Below are 22,761 nucleotides of genomic sequence, written 5' to 3' on the forward strand. Positions count from 1 at the left end.
GAGAGGAGAGCCAAGATGCTGAACGAGAACATGCAACTAGGAGAATATGTTTCAATGGTCTGATTTATGATTTTGGGAGAAGGATTCGAACCTAGAAGAAGTAGGTTGAGTTACCTATTGCTCGACAAGGAGGATATGGTTCACTATGCAAAAGAAGGGAGGTTGTTGTCTACATTTTAAGTTTACCCCCATTGTTCTGAGGGTCGAGGTTCTTTTTGTGCTCTAGGAGAACACCAAAAGGACACAAATATGCTATAGCCAATGTTTTTCTTTAGGAATTTGGATGATGAAGTCTTAAATGGAGGTAGGAGGCCTCATATCTATCTTAGGCAGAGTAATAAGGTTGTTATCCCTCCGTGCTATGAAAAGAAAGAGAGCCAGAGGAAAATATGGAAGATGCAGACACAAAAGGAAGTTGCAGGAAAAGTCGAAGGAGGTTGTGAGGCCTTAGATTGATGAAGAGCATAACCGAAGGGAAAAGGAGGTGATTCATGCCATTTAACAAGTCACCCAAACAAGAAAAATAGGTTGCATGCAATGAGGGTTTCTAAGGTAAGTCACATGCCTAAAATAAATACACTGTTGAGGTTTATAACCCTAGGAATAGAGGCTAAGAAGCTTAGGATGGTGGAAAATCATGTAAATGTGTCTAAGGTTTATGTATGGGCCTGTAAGACAAACAAAGAGGGATGTTGTTCAAGGAATAAGGAAGATTTCAAAGGTATATCAATGAAGTTTGTTCACAAATTAAATTGTGAACATCATGTTTTGAAGGGATAAAGTGTAGCGGCTTGCATTACTAAACTCACTATGAGTAGAGTATATTTTAAGGGTTGATATGCAATGTGTAACCACCCCTCCCAAATTTACCTAATTCCACCATCCTACTAGGGTAAACGTGACACGGGGAGTTACTGTGACATGACCTGACATCCCAGTTCTAGTTAAGGAAGTGGGGCCTACAAACTGACCACAAACTGACAACTCACAACATCCCTCAGTGCTACAAGACACCCAGAGGCCAAAGGACCACCCTAGATGACCAAACCCTCAGTTGGGGCTCTTTCCACTAACGTAGAACCCCAAACTCTTGCATGACAAGGCCTAGGTATGGTTATAGGCCTCCAACCGCATGCACAACACTGCCTCCATGGACTTGTAACCCAACTTGCCCAGTTCAAAGGGTGAGGTCATGAGATTTGAGCCACAATTCTAGGCCAGACTCTAGACCACTGCTGAGAATTGTCTAAGACTTTCCAAAGTCACAATTGACATGAAAACAAATCTAAGTGTTCAAATTGGGAGGCAAAACTTAACCTAGACTACCTAGAACACAATAGACATTTAGTCAAACACACAAAAAACGTGTAAGCTATAGGTCATGAAGGCATATCTGATCATAATAATCTAATATTCATCTGAGAATCACCAAGAAGGTTCTATGCCCTCTCCACATAGTTTAAAAAACACTTATTAGTCCATATATTCATCAACTGATCAATAACTAAACAATTCATGACAAAAGCCATAGATGATACACATCATATAACCAACATATAACCAGAATATAACCAACATAGAAACCATGGAAAATCAGTCATAATATTGCCAATATAACCACTATAAGTATACATGAATCACGGTAGAAGAATAACTCTTATTTATATATCAAAATTCCAACCAAGTCAAGGACTTCCACGTAGCATCCAACCATAGATTGGGTTGAACAAAATCTATCTTTCAGCCAATCACCCCCATGCCATATTCCAAGCATGAATGTGGTATCTCACAGAATAAACCAAAACAAAACCAAACCAAGGGTTCAAGAGGCCAAACCACCTCAACCCTCATCCATAGTGATTCCTCCTCCACCGTCAGACATCACTATCACCAAACAGATCGGTCTCTACCCAAATTGTCTAGGGCTCCAAGAACTAGTAACTCAACCTAAAACCTTCTAGTGCTCCAGAACGTTTGTCCCAACCTAGGCTCTAAGACTAGCAACTCAACCCAAGTTGTTTTAGGGATTATAGAGTGTTTTTTCCAACCCACAACCATAAGGAACATGTGCACCAATCAACAAAACAACAATTGGAAAAACCCACAACACTGTAGCTATCCAAGAAATGGAAAGGAAAGGCTAAAACCACTGTCAATACAAGAAAATGTCTATGTAAACCATAAAAAACAAATCACATGCATATACAATGCATCCAGAAATCAACAGGGAAATCACACATGTAACCTATTACCTACAAATAAATCTGGTTGTAGCAATTGATACAATTATTCCCTTGCTCTTTTTTGTTTCCTTTTGCCTTCTTTCTCCAAAACGAATGTATGCTAAAGTGCTCCAAGCAAGCTCCAATATTTATCTAATTGTGCAAGAGTGTGAGAGAATGATAAAATTCAAGAGAGTTTCACCCAAAACTGTCAAAAGGCTAGCAACTGATCCTCAGAAGCATTTTTATCATTTATGCCTCTATTTTCTTCATTTTTTCTTCATTTTTCCTTTAGTTTCCTTCTCATGCAAATATGTGTCTCTTCACCTTCCTTTTCTCCTATTTTCCTTTATTTCATAAATAAAATACCAATTATTGCCACTTTAACTTTGCCAATTTCCATAGCCATTAATTAATCACAAGTGATACTCATCACTATGTTTTACCCAACATTTAACTTGGAATACATGTGCCATGACCTTAGTCTTATTTTATTTACATGGATGTAAATAAAATACAAACCCCTCCCCCTTGGGGGAACACTGTCCTCGGTGTTCAATAATACCTATGACCAAAAAATCGTAGAAAACAAAACATACTACCCATGGAGATTTATAGCATAGCTCGATGTAGTATTTATAATAACATCCTGCAAACGATGACCAATATAACAAACATGACAATCATACTGCTTATTGGAGCTTTATAACATAGCTCTTTGTGGTATCTACAACCATACACATATACAGGGAAAATTTTAAGAACCCCCCCTAAATTTATAAATATAATAAATGGGCGAATCTCCATGGTATATAGGAAAAATGGAAGGCGATTTTATCAATAATATAATATGTATATATAATTTTTTGGCGAATCTCTCACCAGGCATGGCGAATATTTTACTCAATTATAAAATATTGTAAGATCTTAGCGAGTCTTTCACTAAATAATAAAAATTTGTAAAGTCCTAGTGAATCTTAGCATAGGCTACATGCTGGTTTAATTCCCCCATTTAAATAGGCTACATTTTAGGTGAATACCATGGGTCAATACCATGTGCCATTTTGGTGAATACCATGGGTCAATAGCATGTGCCATTTTTATTTTTATTAATTCTAATATTAGGGTTAATAATGGTTTTTTGCATGGTATTAATAACAATCTAGTCCATGGTATTTGTCCCATAGTATTTTGGCCATAGGTTTCACCTAAATATAACCCATTTTTTTAGTGTTCGTAAATATAAGGTGACTTATGGAGTAAATATAAAAAAATGTTTTATTTGTTTACCATGCCTCTCGTTTATTTATATTTTTATTAATTTACCATACCTCTTTTACAAATATGGTATTTGGCCCATAGGATTCACTAAAATAAAACCTCTTTCTTGAGCCTTCATAAATAGAATGAGGGTTATGGAATAAATATAAAAAGAGGTTTTATTTATTTACGATACGTCTAGTTTATTTATATTTTTATTTATTTACCATACCTTTTGAGTAAGTATAAAAAGACGTTTTATTTATTTACCATACCTCCACTTTACTTATATTTTTATTTGTTTACACCCTTACATGTATGTAAGGTGACTTATGGAGTAAATATAAAAAATGTTTTATTTATTTACCATACCTTTCATTTATTTATATTTTTATTAATTTACCATACCTCTTTTATAAATATGGTATTTGGCCCATAGGATTCACTTAAATAAAACCTATTCTTGAAAATGGGCGAATGGAAGGTTGTAAGTCCTAATTTCAAGGGCTAAATTTACCTTTTTTACCCTCTCCCTTAAAATAAGGTGGGCTATTTGAGGTGATTTGTAAAAATGTACTATGATACAAAATATTCGTCCACTAAAAATTTAAAACCCCTTAATTTCGCCAAAGGGCGAACATTCGCCCCTAAAATTATCCTTGCACATATACATATACATATGCCAAAAACTCATTTGCTCAAACCAAAAAATAATTAAGGATGCATAGCCTACATCTGATCAGTCATCTCCCATGTAGCTTCATCGAGCCCAAAGTTCTTCCACTGTACTTTAACCTACTCAATTTCTTTTTTTATGGAGCATGGGTTGTTTCCACTGCAATATGCATTGTGGTTTTGGTTGAAATCCTCCCTCTAGTTCCACCTATAATACAGACCAGTCAATCACATGATCAACATCCTTGACACACTTCTTTAGTAATGAAACATGGAAAACATCATGGACTTTCATTGTCAAAGGTAGTGAAAGTTTGTAGGCCATTGGTCCAATCCTTTCAAGGATTTTGAAAGGCTCACAATATCAAAGTGAAAACTTGGCACATGATCTAATATCAATGAGCCCCTCTTGGGCTTGATGCACACGTACACATGCTCCCCAACCTGAAACTCCTTAAATACCCCGTCTTGATTTGCATAACTCTTATGGATATCCTGTGTTACCTTTAAATTATTCTTAATAGCCTACATTTGTTGTTCCATATTTACTAACATGTTTGGTCCAATCAACACCCTGTCCACTGGATCACTCTAATTGATATGATTATTACAATTATGCTCGTAAAGAACCTCAAACAAGCTCATCTTGAATGATTCCTGACACTCGTTTTTTATATAAACTCAACCAGTGGAAGCTTCTCCTACCACTTTTGTTGTTGATGCATGACATACATCCTCAACATGTCCTCAAGAATCCTATTGAGCCTCTCTATCTATCCATTTTTCTATGGTTGATATGTTGTACTAAAGGCCGACTCTATCCCCAAACCTTCAAACAATTCTTTCCAAAAACTGGAAGTGAACTTGGCATCTTTGGCAAATCCAATCTTCTTAGGAACACCATGCAATCTCACTATCTGCTTGATGAAATATGAGCTACCTCACTAGCTGAAGTCGTAGACTTAACTATAATCAAGTGAGCTACCTTACTCAACATGTCGACCACACCCATGATGGAATCCTGTTATCTATATGTGCTCGAAAATCCTGTAATGAACTCCATGGAAATGACCTCCCATTTCCTCTTTGGAATAAAAATCAGTTGCAATAAAACACCTAGATGCTTACACTCTTCCTTTACCTTCTAACAATCCAAACATCTTGTGACAAACTCAGCCACCTCTTTCTTCAAGTTTGGCCATTGATATAATTTCTTAATTATTGTCAATTCTTCTAATATCCCGATGACCTCAATATAGATTGTCATGAAACTCCCTCAATATAAGCTTCTTGATCTCACTATCATCTGACACATAAATCTTGGTCCTGAAACTGACCAAGATATCTGCTATGAGGTGATACTCCTCATCACTATTACCTTCACCCTGGTGTTGTAACATGTGCCTTAACTGTTGATACATGTCATCGTGTCATCCTACTTGCAAGATCCACTCATGCAAGTCTGTCCCATAATAACTCACTGTTGCAATGTGATTCACCTGCATCCTTCTACTAAGAGAATCTACAACCTTTTTCTCCTTTCCCTTGATGTACCTGATCTCGAAGTCAAACTCATTGATAGTAGCTAACCATTTAGCTTTCCTGGAATTCAAATTAGGTTGATTAAACAAATACCTCAGCCTACTGTGATCACTCATCAAGACAAACCTCCTATCAAGAATATAATGTCTCCACATCTTCAAGGGATGAATGATAACTGGCAACTCAAGATCATGAGTCGCATAGTTTTTCTCGTGCTCTTTTAACTTCCTTGACTAATAACATATCACCTGTCCATCTTGAATCAATAATCCACCAAGTCCTCTCTTGTAACCATCTGTACAAACCACAAACTCTTTATCTGGATCTGCAATCTTCAAGACCAGAACATTTGTAAGCAAATGCTTCAATTGCTCAAAACTAGCTACACACTCCTCAATCCATTGAAACTTCTTCCCTTTTGACTTCAAAGATGTCAAAGGATAGGAAATCCATGAGAAGTTCTTGATGAACTGTTTGTAATAACATATGTTGTGTAGAGTTCTTCTCAAAGGTGTACGAAAAGAAACCTCTTTAAATTGTGGATGAAAAACAACCTTAACAGTAAAAATGGCTATAAACAGTGTGGATCTGCAGCAAATAATAGAAACAAATCCTACCAAAGTCCTAATCTATGCAACAGAAATAGTTAAACAACAAAATGCAATAAGAAAATAAGCGCTAATAACTCCAATAATCCAATGGAAACCAGATATAAAGAATATGTTTTATTGGAAGACACCTGTGAAGGGAAAAAATAATCTTTCCAGTCCCTCTCTATGGGATGGGTTTGTGGCTATTCTCAATGTCTTGAGCTTTGTAGAGTCTCTCTCTCTCCTACAATGTGTAAACCCAACAAACAAAATATTTGAGCTCAATGGGAACTCAAAAGAAAAAGGAAAATGGTCAGCGACACTGATAATAATCAGAGCTGCAACAGTGAGTGCAACAATGATAATGATCAAAAGTGTAGAATGGATGTAAAACCCTCCAATTTTAACAAAATATTAGGTTATTCTCGAATAATGGAAAATAATAAAATATTATTAACCAAATTCTAGAATTAACTGTTTGGAATATTTTATTATATTTGGTTGGAGGGAGAAAATATTTAAATTGGTTAAATACTTTTATTAGAAATAATAAATAAATAAATGATTTATTTATCATATCAAGGAATGTGGTTAAGGAATAATAAACAAATAATGATTTGTTTAAGTATTCCCAGGGGATTTAGTCAAACTTGACACGGAATAATAACTAAATAATGATTAATTAATTATTCTTAGAGAAAAATGAGAAAAATAATGATTTATCTAATTATTTCTCATGATTGGGTCAAATATGACAAGGAATATTAGTTAAACAATGGTTTAATTAATTATTCCTAGAATATAATTAAAAAAATAATGATTTATTTAATTATTATTCATGGGTTAGACCATAAATAACTTAACAAATGTGGTTTATCAAGTAATTTCTTATAGTGAAAGCAATTTTACTATGGTGAAATTGGCCCTACATGGTGTACTTGGATCCGTCTAGTAGGTTATGGCTAGATGATCGATTTTTTTGGTGATAACATATTTCCCCCCAACATACGAGTGTTAGGAGCAAAACGTATGACCAAAGTACGTTGTAAGGACAAAATCACTAGACACTGAATGGGATTCAGAGAGAGAGAGAGAGAGAGACCAATGGAGCTGAATCGAAAGAGGATAATTACTGAGGGGGTGAGACCAACTAACTGATGTAGGTCTCCTTTTATGTTGTGGTACCTGATATCAGTGAGCTAGGGGAGGCATACCTATACTCGCCGAGATAACTCAGTACAAAAAAAAAGTGGGCCCAAAAAAATGAAAATGAGAACTAAAGTACATGTGGAATTGTACATAACACGCTGGCATAAATGAGCCATAAAATAATAAAATGTATCCGATATACATAATGCGTCTGGAAAAACATGAGCTAGGATTGAATACAATAACATCTATGTACATGAGACATAATGGTCCTTCCAAAAAAAAATGGGTGGGAGGGAGAGTATAACAACCAAAGAAGCCCTGTTGCACAGGAAAGAGCTCTGGAAAACTGAATGGATCATCTAAGGGAGACATGCATGCTATAATCGCTGCAAGCAAGAGGTAGTGAACCCATCAAATTTTTGGAACTACATCTAAGGTTGTAGCATAAAATCAAGTCATTCGGGCATGTGGGGGGCTACCTGAAGGGCCACCCCCTCATGAGGTCTGAAACATCTCACACACACTCGGGAATCATTGGTACAACTTGCTACATCACTGGACCATCAAGTGTATGAATCATGAGAATGAAACAATTAAGGCAAAGGGAAATGATGATTCCATTTGCTTGATCCGAGGCACCGAACAAGAGTGGAATATGGAACCAAGATACACTGCCCTCTAGGCCATTCTTCTGGAATAGATGTGCTGATGTCGACAGAATAGGGCTCGCCATAGGTGAGGCAATGAGGATCCTCAACTAAGGCACGAGGGAAAATAGTAATGTGACTGATGGACTGACACCAGGGAAAATGGGGAAAATGGGATTGAGGGAAAAACAAACGACTTCCCTTGTTAAAGCATAAAGTGCATGGTTGACTTGGCAGCGACTGACTCGACTCTGGAGGGGATGGTGGACAATATGACTGAAGACCAAAATGGAAACATGGGATGAATGGTATGAAAATATGGATGGAATACTATGACATGATACAATGGGATGCGAAACAGACTCCATGGATGCAAAGGTGACTCATCGCGGATGCTCTAAACAAGGGTGACTCAATGATGCTGCCACATAGAATAGGCCTGGTGGGGACCATGAAAACATGAGAAAATGATGGTTTCTCATGAAAAAAATTGACACATGAGACAACAAGTGCCAAGGGAAGGTGGTCCCCAAAGTAAAAGTGTCGCATATGAAGAAATTCAATTTTGAGAGGTGATGAAGTGGCCCTTCTTGGAAAAATGGCTTCCAGGTGATGTGTCAAATCATAAAAAATGAAGAGAGACCCATTATAGTGCTCAATGAGATATTTGAAATGGTATTAATGGTTTTTCAAATTGAGCTACGGTTTGGTCACTATGGGCGACAAAAAAACTGTGGGTTTTTCTAGAAAAGGGTTTTTTCCCTCCAATTTAATTCATTTTCTAATTGAGCTTTGGCGAATTAGGAGAAGAGGAAAAGACCCTAAATCTTGTGGATATCATAGTAGAAATAATTACTATCATAATCAGGATCTACAAATTTCAGGTAGGTTTCCTTACTCATCTCTTCAATTTTAGTGGTTTACTTGTTGATTTTGGTGCCCCACAGCTCCGTGGGAGGCCCCTGCTGCTCTTCACGGACAACTTGCACTTTTTTTCAGTGTGAAGTGTGGTTTGGCTTGTAGGAATTGGTTAGAAACCTGCGAGCTCGTACTTTTGGGGATGAAAGATGCGAGCTGGACTTGAGAGGGAGGGTGATCTACTGGCCCGGTGGACGTTGGAGGCTGAACAATCAAGACAAATGTTTTCATCTCTGAACTGACAATAAAGGTGGTGTTTTGTAGGTATGGCAGAGTTGAAAATCAACTGTCGCGAATGAGATTTGGATGCCCTTCGATCCGATATTCATGGGAATCAGGTGGTTCGAGGGGCGCTAGCTCGCTATGGCACTCTCAAGTTGTTAGAGAACCCATTGATGAGGGTAGGTGAGCCCTTGTTGTCGAGGATGATGAGCTATTGGGACCCTGACCAAGAGGTCTTTATGATGCAGGGGCAGAGGATCGAGTTCACTTTCCAAGACATTTATTTCTTGACTGGACTCCCCCCCCGGAGTGTTAAGGGATATACATCCGATGTTTCCTCATGGGAGGAACATTTTAGAGTTCGTGGATTGCCATTATCCATGGGGTGTTCATGTGAAGGGCATGACCATCCCGATCAGTGATCTAGATAGGCTAGAGACACAGGCTATCGTCGCAGCAGTGTTATGGGTTCTGGGAAGCTAGGCATTCCACCACATCACTGGTGGGCAGATGATGCTTGTTGAGAGTGTATTGGCAGGGACCTACTATGGGTGGGCCCAAATGATGTTGTCATCGGTGAAACAACAACTGAGTCTATGCAGGAGACAGGTGAACCATGACTATGCATTTGGTATAGTGCTATGTGCTTTCTTCTTTGAGAAGATACCCACCATCCGCCCTCATGTACAGATCCGGGATGGGGGCCCATAGGAGCCTAGGATGCACCATTGGGGGCAGCTACTACAAAGAGGGGGAGGGGGGGGGTCCAGCATGTGTTTCAACACAATTTTTTTGCACACTCAGATCAAATGCTCCTATTCATAGATGATTATCCCTATAGTGGGATGAACGACCAAGTTGATCCTGACCTACCACTTCCACCTGGACGAGCATGGGGACCAAACGGTAAGTGTTAAGTTGCTATTTTTATGGTGCATTTCATATTTTTACCATATGTATGTGGTACTCAGTTTAAAACATATGGTATGCAGATATAGCATCGGTGAAACTGAAAGGATACGTAAGGCTAGATATAGCACTTGGGGCTACAAATGAGAGAACATCATCATCATGCTAGGGTCCCAACGATAGTGCTATACTCGCTGACATATGTCATAGATGTGATGTGCTCCTGGCTGAAGTTTTTGATCGTGGATTGCATGAGATAGAATATCAGTACATAGACGAGTGTACAAGTCTTCCCCTAGAGAGGCGAGGGATCATGTGGCACATGGCGTTGGACGGTCAGGTAGTACATGATCTACAGGCAGATGGAACAAATATTTTGGCGTGAGATCTGATAGACAGTGACTAGGGACAAGGACGTGTGGGTCCCCTTGTTTGATTTTTGTAACATATTATGGGCATGCTAGATGTATTTAGAGCTATGGGCTCAAAACACTTATATGTTTTATGTGATACATAATATAACTATGCATCTTAATGATGATGTTTCGCCATGTGTTTTGTTTATAGTTGTCTTATGTGGTATACATGTCATAAATGCCAATCTACAATGTTATTTGCAATCGTATATACATAGTTATTTTGGGCTCTAGGAACATGATTGAAAGTAATGGTTTCAAATCACGTACCGAAAGCTTAACTCGTAGATATTTTCTAAATAGAACTTGGTTATGCATTTGATACACACCATCCAACTACATGACAAGAAGCAAGGAGTCTAAATGAACATGAAGATGAAGGATGTGATGAGCAAGGGAATCGACTAAAAAACCTATCACTGCATCATATTCGACCAATTTATTGGTCGTAGATCCAATGCAGATGCCATTAGAATGGACTAACGCATGCAAGGGGGTGAAAATGGCCCATGTTCTTGAGGCTAGATTCCCGGAGAAGCAACTTGCACCGTTGACATAATTGATATACAATGTGGATGATGGACCCATTTGAAAGGTTCAAAAGAAAACAAATGAGATGATGTAACCTACCTAAATTCATGACATAAATAAGTACATGCAAATCAATGGGATATTCTATGGGTAATATTTCTTGAGGTAGATTGTATTGCGAGGATTAGGAAGAAGTTTGCCTTAGAAATCCTCTAAGAGATATGACCCCTTTCCTAAGTCCTTACAAATGATGTAAGGTCTGAGCTATAATGATTCGAACTTCCCATGTCCCAGGACATCATGGGCCTGGTTGTATACCAAAACAAGATCGCCTTCATGGAAGGTACAAGGGTGGACTTTTTGATCATACTAGGCTTTGGTGTGATTTTTGGCTGCTTCAATTGTTTGCAAAGCAACTTGACGGTCTTCAGAGGTGTGTTCAAGCATGATAAGTCTTTTTTCTAATGGTTGGGTTTCCGAGAGAAGTTCGACAACTAGGTGAAGGGAATGGATCTCACACTCGATCGGTAAGACTGCCTCCTCACCAAAAACAAGGTGGAAAGGAGTAAACGCGATGGTGATTTTAATAGAAGTTATATAGGCCCACAAAGCTGGGAAGAGCATAAGATGCTAGTTGGTCTTGTGCTTATTCACCATCCGTTGAAGAATCGTTTTGAGTATCTTGTTGGCTGCTTCAACTTGTCTATTACCTTGGGGGTAGTGAGACGATGAATACTGGTGATAGAAGCCCAATAGCGAGGATATATCATGCCATACCTCATCTTCAAAATGTGAGCCATGGTTAGAGACCAATTGTTTCAGATCCCTGGATCGAGCGATAACATGGTTAAAAAAGAAAAGGGTCGCAATAGCCATCGTGTTGTTGAACGTAGGCATGGCCTCAGTCCATTTGGTAAGATAGTTAACCACCACGATAATATACCTATGGTTATTAATAGATGGTGGTTGACACCATAAAATAAATGGCCCATTTGCAGAAATGACCAGATACGATGACAGGATGGAGGGGAGTCGATGGAGCTCTTGCCTTTGGGGTAAAATGTTGGAAATTTGGGTAGTGTTTGATTGCCTCAATGCAATCACTGAAGAGAGGAGGCAAAATGTAACCAGCGCCCATGATTTTCTGGGCAGTGGCCATACCGGAGAGGTGACCACCACAAGCACCACTGTGACAGGAATTGAGCACTTGTTCTGGTTCAGGATGGGTGAGACAGTGACGAAGGATAGTATCAACACTGCGACAATAAAGATCATCACCGATGAGAAGGTAGTGAGGGGCTTGGTATCAAATTCATTGTCGATCATCACGAGTGAGATGGGGGGAAAACTTCTGGGTTCGCAAATATGTGAGAATATCCCTGTACCAAGGATCATCCAAAGTGATAGCGAAGAAGTGTTCATCAGTAATATCATCATTAATCGGCAGATCACGCACACCAGTGGGAAATTTAGAAATGAATTTGGCAAAGGAAAAACCTTTATTACTCTTAGGTGTAAAAAACTCAAGATCGAACTCTTGGAGGATAATGATCCAACATGTATACTTCCCATTAATGATCCGTCTACTCAATAGGAAAGTCATGGGGTTGGATTTTGTCACAACCCTGGTGGTACGTGTAAGGATTTAGTGATGAAGTTTCTGGACCGAGAACATGACAACCAGTGCCAAATTATCTTCATGAGAGTAGTTCACGGGGGGACCTACGAGATTCTTACTGACATAGTAGATAATGTGCTCATTCTGATTGTCATCTTCCTGAATAAGGACCCCAGCTATCGAATAGGTGGAAGCTGAAATGTACAAGATGAAATCCCTCGTGAAGTTAGGGGGACTAATCAAGGGAGTGGAAGTGAGAGCATGCTTCAAGGAATCAAAATACTTTTGAGTGTAACCATCCTAAATAAATGGAATAATCGAGTGAGGGAGCCTAAGAAACCCATGCGAGGTGGTCGGATAGTCAGGGATGAACCTGCGAAGGAAGTTGGCTTTGCCTTGGAGGCTTTGTAACTGACACAAGGTACGAGGAGGTGGCAGCTCAAGAATGGATTGAACTTTTATCAAGTCAAGTGTGATACTATCTTTCGACACAATGAAGCCTAATAGATGGCCGACAGGAACATAAAGATGCATTTCAACATATTGAGATGGATGTTATACTTGCAACATTAGAGGAAAATGGTGTGAAAATCATGAATATGTTGCACCTAAGACCTAGAGCAAGCAGTGAGATCATCATGGTAAGCAAGGATAATATACGCCAAGTCATGAAAATGGTATGACATCACCCACTGAAATTGTGGCTTTAGAATTCTTCAAACTGAATGGCATGAACCTGTATGCAAAGGTTCCCCACAAAATAATAAACACAATTTTTATTTGACTGGCACATTAGATACTCATCTGATTGTACCTGGAGAATCCATCCATAAAGGATAGAACCTTGTGCCCCACACACTCATCAATGATCTGATCAATAAAGTGTATGGGAAAATTTTCTTTGGGACAAGCTTTGTTCAGGTCGTGAAAATCTGTGTAGAAACGAATGGTTCCTTGCTTCTTGAGAACAGGAACTGGGTTGGATACTGATGTGGTATACTCGATGAGATAGATGAGACCAACCTGCTTGAGCTTGTTGATCTCGGCTTTGATGGCCTCACAATGAGAAGAGTGAATGGGTCTCAACTTCTGACGGATAGGAGTGGCATCGGGTCATGTGTCGATATGGTGTTCAACAATGGAGGGATCGAGTCTGGGAATCTCTGAGTAAGAATAGGCAAAAACATCACAAAATTCTATGAAGATCTTGGTGTAAACCTCAATTTCTTTTGGGGCACACTGTCCCCCCAAGGCAATGTTTTCCTTGATCCCTGGTTTATCGGAAATGTTGATTTTGATAGTAGGAGAGATGTTGGCCATATTCCCTTCTTCGAAAGTGTCTTGTGCTGGGATGGGATTTCTAAACCAATCAAATTCACCATGAATGAAGTCTTTAGATTCCATGACATATTGGTCATGATATTGTTGTGGCAGGAAGTACGCACGATGGTGCATATCATCCCAAGGGTAATAAGGGGTAGAAATAACTTCCATGATGTCTTCATCATAATGGAAGATGGGCGTATGGCAGGAATATTGAATACATAATGCAGTGACAGTACTTGGTGCATCATCCTGAGAAAGAAGGTTCACATAAGCATCCTGAGAGAACATCATCGTCAAAGCAGGGTCCCAACAAAAGTTTTATACTCACTGACATACATCGTAGATATGATGTGCTCCTCGCTAGAGTTTCTGAGTATGGATGGAATTAACTAGAAGATCAATATGTAGATGAGTGTATAGGTCTTCCCTCAAAATGTCTGGGGATCATGAGGTGCATGGTGATGTCCGGTTAGGCAGTATGTGATCTATGGGTAGGTGGACCAGAGCCTTTTGCGCGAGATCTTCTAGACAGTGACTAGGGACAGGGGCATGTGGGTCCTCTTGTTTTGATTTTGGTAACATGTTATGGGCATGTCAGATGTATTTAAAGCTATGGGCTCCAAACACTTATATGTTTTATGTGATACACAATGTAATTATGCATCTTGACAATGATGGTTCGCCATGTTTTTTCTTTATGGTTGTCTTTTGTGGTATACATGTGAGAAATGCCAATCTAGAATGTTATTTGCAATGGTATATACATAGTTATTTTGGGCTCTAGGAACATGATTGAAAGTAATGGTTTCAAATTCACGTACTAAAATCTTAACTCGTAGATATTTTCGAAATAGGACTTGATTATGCACATGATACACAACATCCAATTGCATGACAAGAAGCAAGGAATCTAAACGAACATGAATATGAATGATGTGATGAACAAGGTTATCGACTAAAAAGCCTATCATTGTATCATATTCGACTATTTTATTGGTGGTATATCAAATGGACACACCGTTAGCATGGAATAACATATGCAAGGGGGTGAAAATGGCCCATGCTGCTGAGGCTAGATTCCTGGAAAAGTGACTTGCACCATCGGCATAACTGATATACAATGTTGATGATGGACCCATTTGAAAGGTGAAAAAGAAAACAAATGAGATGATGCAACCTACCTAAATGCATGACATAAATAAATACACACAAATCAATGGGATATTCTATGGGTAATATTTCTTGAGGTAGAGTGCATTGTGAGGATTAAGAAGAAGTTAGCCTTTGAAATCCTCTAAGAGATATGCCCCCTTGCCTAAGTCCTTATGAAAGATGTAAGATCTGAGCCATAATGATTCAAACTTTCCATGTCCTAGGACATCATGGGCTTGGTCGTACACCAGAACATGATCACCTTCATGGAAGGTACGAGGGTGGACTTTTCGGTCATACTGGGATTTGGTGTGCTTTTTGGCTGCTTCAATGGTTTGCAAAGCAACTCGATGGTCTTGAGAGGCATGCTCAAGCATGATCAGTATTTGTTCTAATGGTTTGGTTTCAGGGAGAAGTTCAATAGCTAGGTGAAGGGAAGGGATCTCACACTCGATCGGTAAGACCGCCTCCTCGTCAAAAACAAGGTGGAAAGGAGTAAACCCGGTGGCCATTTTAACAGAAGTTATAGAGGCCCACAAAGCTGGGAAGAGCATAAGATGCCAGTTGGCCATGTGCTTATTCATCGTCTACTAAAGCATTATTTTGAGTATCTTGTTTACTGCTTCAACTTGTCTATTACCTTGGGGGTCATAAGATGATGAATACTGGTGTTGGAAGACCAATAGCAAGGATAACTCATGCCATACCTCATCTTCAAAATGTCGGCCATGGTCAGAGACCAATTGTTTCGGAACCCAGAATCGAGCAATAACATGGTTAAAAAGAAAAGGGTCACAATAGTCGTCATGTTGTTGAACGTAGGCATGGCCTCAGCCCATTTGGTAAGATAGTCAACTGCCACGATAATATACTTATGGTTATTTATAGATGGTGGTTGACACTCCATAAAATCAATGGCCCATTTGGAGAAAGGACCGACTACGATGACAAGATGGAGGGGAGATGGTGGGGCTCTTGTCTTTGGGGCAAAATGTTGGCAATTGGGACAATGTTTGATTGCCTCAATGAAATAACTGAATATAGAAGGCAAAACGTAACCAACGCACATGATTTTCTGGGCAGTGGCCATATCAAAGAGGTGACCACCATAAGTGCCACTATGACAGGGATTGAGCATATTCTCTGATTTAAGATGGGTGAGACAATGATGAAGGATAGTATCAACACCGCGACGATAAATATCATCACTAATGAGAGGGTAGTGAGGGCCCTCGTATCAAATTTGTCGTTGATCATCATGAGTGAGATGGGGGGAAAACTTTCGGGTTTGTAAATATGTGAGAATATCCCTGTACCAAGGATCATCCAAAGTGATAGTAAACAATTTTTCATCAGGGACATCATCATTAATCAGGAGATCACACACCAGTGGGAAATTCAGAAATGAATTCGGAAAGGGCCAAACCTTTCTTACTCTTAGGTGTAAAAAACTCAAGATCGAACTCTTGGAGGATAACGATCCAATGGGCATACTTCCCATTAATGATCTGTATACTCAATAGGAAAGTCATGGGGTTGGAGTTTGTCACGACCCTGGTGGTACGTGTAAGGATATAGTGACGAAGTTTCTGGACCGAGAACACGACAGCCACAACCAAATTCTCTTCATGAGAGTAGTTCACGAGGGGACCTATGAGATTCTTACGGACATTGTAGATAACATGGTCATTTTGATTGTCATCTTCTTGAATAAGGACCCCATCTACTAAATAGGTAGAATCTGAGATATATAAGACAAAATTCGTCGTGAATTCAGGGGGACTAATCAAGGGAGCGGAAGTGAGAGCATGCTTTAGGGAATGAAAAGCGTGTTGAGCATAATCATCTCAAATAAATGGAATGGTCGAGCAAAGGAGCCTAAGAAACCCATGCGTGGTGGTCGTATAATCGGGGAAGAACCTACGAAGGAAGTTGGATTTACCTTGGAAGCTTTGTAACTCACGTAAAGTACGCGGAGGTGGCCGCCCAAGAATGGCTTGACCTTTTAGGGGGTCAAGTGTGATACTGTCATTTGACACAATGAAGCCTAATAGGTGACTTACAGGAACACAAAAGAAGCATTTCAACAGATTAAGACAGATGTTATACTTGCGACATTAGAGGAAAATGGTGCGCAAATCATGAATATGTTGCACCTGAGACCTAGAGTAAGCAATGAGATCGTCAAGGTAAGAAAGGATAATATGTGCCAAGTCATGAAAACAGTATGACATGGCCCGCTGAAATGTGGCTCTAGAATTCTTCAAACTGAATGGCATGACCCTATATGCAAAGGTTCCCCACAGACTAATGAACGCAATTTTTAACTGATTGGCACGTCAGATACTCATCTAGTTGTACCTGGAGAATCCATCCATAAAGGATAGAACCTCGTGCCCCACACACTCATTAATGATCTAATCAATAAATGGTGTGGGAAAGTTGTCTTTGGGACAAGATTTGTTCAGGTCGTTAAAATCTATGTAGACACAAATGGTGCCTTTCTTCTTAAGGATAGGAACTGGGTTGGATACCCATGTGGTATACTTGACGCGATAGATGAAACCAACCTGCTAGAGCTTGTCGATCTCAACTTTGATGGCCTCATGAAGAGAAGGGTGAATGGTTCTTAACTTTTGAAAGACAGGAGTGGCATCAGGAAATGTGTCGATATGTTGTTCAACAATGGCAGGATCGAGTCTGGGCATCTCTGAGTAAGACCAGGCAAAATCATCACAAAATTCTTTGAAGAGCTTGGGGTAAGCCTCAATTTCTTTCGGGGTGCACTGTGCCTCCAAGGTAATGTTTGCCTCGATCCTTGGTTTATTATAAATGTTGAATTTTATAGTAGGAGAGATGTTGGCCATATTCCCTTCTTCGAAAGCATATGGTGTTGGGATGGGATTTCTACACCAATTGACTTCACCATGAATGAAGCCTTTAAATTCCACAACATATTGGTCATGAGATTACTGTGGCAGGAAGTACGCACGATGGTGCATATTGATGCAGGAGAATTCGACTCAGAAATATCATTGTATTTTAGTAGACATAGGGGGTCTTGTGTTTTAAGGGAGTTGGTTTCCTGAGTATTAAATTAATGTAATAATTAAGGGTTTTCAAGTAAGTTTGTGAGAGATATTTAGAGTAGGAATTAATTAGATATTGTGAGGATATTTGTAAATGTTATCGAATGTAGGAGGACATGAGTGATGATGAGTGACTAGTGAGGATTGAGAGATTTTGAAATATTGTAAATCTTAGATTAGGAATTGGTTTCATGATTTTGGGGATTAAAGAGAATCCTTAGGATTTAGTTGAGTTATTGAGATTCCCAAGGGATCATTGATAGATTTTGGGACTTGAGGAGCAGATTAAGGATCTGAACCAAAATGGGTTACAAAACCTTTTGTATAAATGTAAGCCAAAAAGGCATAGAGAGAGTTAGTTAGTTAGAGAGTTAGATAGGGTTTGATTGTAGCCTACGGGCAGACAGAGTGAGGAGTGTCAAGAGGCCACCGATTAGAATATCAGGCCAGAGAGAGAGAGAGACTCATTATGTAATTATTTGTTTATATATACACAAAGATTTAATTTTGAATTGTGCAAGTGTGGATTGCGTAATTGAATTATAAATTGTATGTGGATTAGAAGTAATTCTGCATAACATAGGTTTGCAGGTGAGTAGAATGAGAGAAGAAGTGCAAAGAGGTGTTACGAGTTTACACACAAACAATATGGGAGAAAACCTTTAATGTTACAATGAAGGTATACTGTAAGGTTCCTAAAACCTAAGGTGTTATGCAGCGGAAGCGTAAAGGTGTGAAGGGATGAAGTAATGGAGCCGAAGATCGGAATCATAACCGTTGAAGACTGTAAGGTGAGAATAAATACACAGTCAGAGAAGCGAGTTGGCTATTACACATTAAGAGACAAAAGAACATAGCAGCAGAGCACAGTCGTTGGATCAGTCAGATCAGTGAAAGAGATTGACGGAGATAGACGGCCAGGATTAAGTAACGTAGAATAATGTTAAGAAGATGGATAGCAGAGATTAAAACCACGTTCAGAATAATGGAGCGGTCTATGAAAACAGTAGGTGGTATCTCGCGTGGTCTCAAAGTGGTAAGTGGTAATTAAAAAATTCACGCGATTACCTTTAGCAGGTGACACGTAGCAGACGAGGGAAAGAGAAAACCACTTTTCTCGTGTGCTCTACCTGATATCGGTCGTGCAAGTATCTGCACGAGATTGCATGATAGCCATTGGATCATGCGAGACAGATCAACAGTGGAGATCAGCCAAATTACTTTTCTCGCATGAATTTGGAAATTTAAGTTTCGTGCTAGTTATAGCGCAATATGACGCGATATCCATTGGATCAGAAGGAAGAAATCAACGGTGCAGATTTGAAGCACAGGTTGAGCATCGATATATGTGAAAAAATTTGTGGAATGGAGGAAAGGTAAGGTTTTAAATGTGGGTCATGAAATATTTCTATTATACAAGAGTTATAATAGAAATGAGTGGGATAAATGTATTATGGTTAATGTTGGGTTAACTGAAACCAGAGTTAAAAGACTATGGTATGGTTTATGAACCGCGGGTGAATAAATTAACAAAGATTATAAAGGGTTGTATAAGGTTCCGCTCAAAGGTTTATTAAATTTTAAACTTAGGATAATTAGATGAAATATTTCCGCTTAAGGAATTGAACTATGATAAAGTGGGTTTTCATTAGATGTTATACTTCCACTGGTTAAACCTTGATTTAAGAGAATTTTCCGTAAGTATGGAATTTTAGAATTCTTGGGACATGTACACAACAGGTACATAGAATGATATGCAATTTTATTTGCATAATGTGGCTAGATGCGGCTTAGACTATGTCATTTTTGGTGTCAGAGAAGAATAAGGAAATTCTGTGTGTATGAATTCTTTGAAAAAACTTAGGACATAGTTATGTTTTGAAGGTGTGTATGTAGGCAAGAGGAGATCATATTTTAAATATGACAAACAGTAGGCACATAGAAATAAAGTGTAGCAGAATTTGCATATGCAAAGAAACAGAGAACCATCCATTCAAAGTGCAGGCGAATGGTAAAACAAGATCATGCAGAAGTCTTGAAGGTGAAATGATATGTTTTTGTTTTAATTTGGTTTTAAGATTGGAGAGTTTGTGGTCTTTATATTGCCACACAGGTAGTGGCAGAAGATGGTGAGAAGATTGTAGCAACCTAGAGCAAGGAGTGCTCAATTGGTTCCAGAGGAAAGAACCAGATAGATGACAAAAGACTGAGCTCAAAGGAGAGAAGATTGGTGAGGCATGTGTAGTAAGAAGGAGACTTGTTACTGCAAAGGTTTTGTTGTAGCTCGCGGAAAGATCATAAAGGAAATTCCATAGAGGATGTGGGTAGAATTGCTAAGGGATGACAGAAGCTAGTAATAATTTCTGAGTGAAAGAAGAGGTGGCCAGAACCTAGTATTTCAGTTGTGATTGAAATACAAGAGGATGGTTGTGTTCTTAAAAGGTGCAGATGAGTTGAAGCCTAGAAGGAGTAGAGAGAAGTGCTCAAAGAGGTTCGAGAGAATAGAGAACCAAGTGCTTGCCAAAAGACTAAGTCCAAAGAGGAGAGCTTGGTGAGGTAAGTGGCAGTAGGGAGGCCTTGCTGTTGCAAAGGCTTTAATACAGCTCATAGTAAGTGAGTGAGGAACTCATGAAGGTAGAGATGACTACTAATAGTCATAATAGAGATAAAAAAGGTTTTGAGGAATGAGTCAAGAGGAGTGTGACAAGTGGTAATTGGTAATTAAAAGTGGTAAGTGGTAATTAAAAAATTCCAAGGAAAAATGGCAAGAGAATGAGTCAAGAGGAGTGTGACAAGGAGATTGCGGAGTTAAAAGAACAACTTGATGTATTAAGGATGATACTAGAGGAAAACCAAAGACAAGGTTGGGTCTTGAGGAAAAAGGCAGTGAAGTGGCATAAGTTACATAGGAGGCTACAGGAGAAGAGAATTCAGTAGGTGAATATGCAGTTAGTAGAAGAGTTGATGAAGCTTGAACATGTAATGAATGTTAAATTGAAGTTTGAAGAACTCAGAGAAGATTAGTTGAGAATGGAGGTTTCCATTTGTGAAGCAGAATAGGGTGAATTTTTGGGAGAAGGTGAAGGTTGGAGATCTGTGAAAGATCTTATGAACCATTGTGTGAATTCAAGACAACAAGAAGTTTACATTGCTAAGGAAGGAATTATTGATGATTTTCTGAGCTGTTGGACAAATTCAGATCAACAGGAGGATATGAAACCTTCTATATTTGAATCTAATAATTTTGATGTGATTATCGGTTTTACAGAGGATGAGCAATCTTTTGAAGCTGTCAAAAGTATGGAAGAGTATCTTTCAGAAGATAAATAATATGAAGTAAAGAATGATGGAGAACGTCTCTTGAATGAGAAAACCAGTGAACTATGGAAGCAGAAAGAATGTAGTAATACATTAATGTTTGAAGCTGTTATAACACAAGAACAATTTCTTGTGAATGAAGGAGATGAGATTCAGTTTGAAGAAATGACATGCGAAGCAACAGTTGAGGCTGTTGAACCCTGTAATTTTCAAATTGATAAATTGTGTATAAATGCAGGAATTATAAGTGATGATGAAATACTTATGAAGTGTCATAGAGAACTTGAATTACTGGAGTATTTTATGGAAAAATCAAAGTATGATAGTGTGATTGCAGAGAAAGGAGTTCACAACAGTGGACAAGAGCAGAAAGAAATCATTGAAGTAGATGGTGTGGAAGAGAGACTTGCTAACAGTCTTCAAAGTCCTTTAGAGAATTCTTTAGAGAGGTTGAGTTAGCATATTGATGTGCTGATAGAGGAGGAAAAATCAGAGCAGCATACTGAAATGTTTCCAAAGGAAGAAGAGGCACCGAGGCCTTATGTTTTTCATTTTAATAATTGTTTTGTGAGTGCAGGTTTTGTTGTAGATGCTAGAGAAAATTTGGCACAGATGAGTAGCCAAGTAAAGATGGAAGAGGAAGATTCTATGGAAGTATTTATTCCATGTTATAGAGATATTATGTTGCTAGAAAGAATGCTAGAGAATGAATCAGAATTTGATGCAGAAAGAGATAATCATGTAAGGGGGTAAGGATGAAAGGGCGGTAGTAAGAATCCGACAACTTCAAGGGGAAGATAATGGACAACAGGTTGAAGATGAGTGGACAGAGTACAACAACAAATGGCAAAGTATGTACCAACTCAAGGATATGATAGAGATAGAGATTAAAGAATTATGGCAGTTAATGATGAAGCAATCCAGATGGAGGAAATTGATAGCAACAGGAAGAATGATCAATCAGAATTTAAAGCTGATTGACAAGGAGAGGAAGATGAAACAAAAGACAACAAACATACAACAACAACAAAGGAACAGAGCATTCAGACAACTACAAACTAAAGTTTGGGACCTTGGAGGTTTTCTATCAACATATGGGAACACATGATTAGGAGATCATGAATGTTTTCAACCTTGAGAGTCTGATGGAGGAGCATTCAACTCAGAAATATCA

This window comes from Pinus tabuliformis, chromosome 9, assembly GCF_031772625.1.
Source record: "Pinus tabuliformis cultivar Carrire ecotype Pingquan chromosome 9, CPIR1, whole genome shotgun sequence".
Taxonomy (NCBI): domain Eukaryota; kingdom Viridiplantae; phylum Streptophyta; class Pinopsida; order Pinales; family Pinaceae; genus Pinus; species Pinus tabuliformis.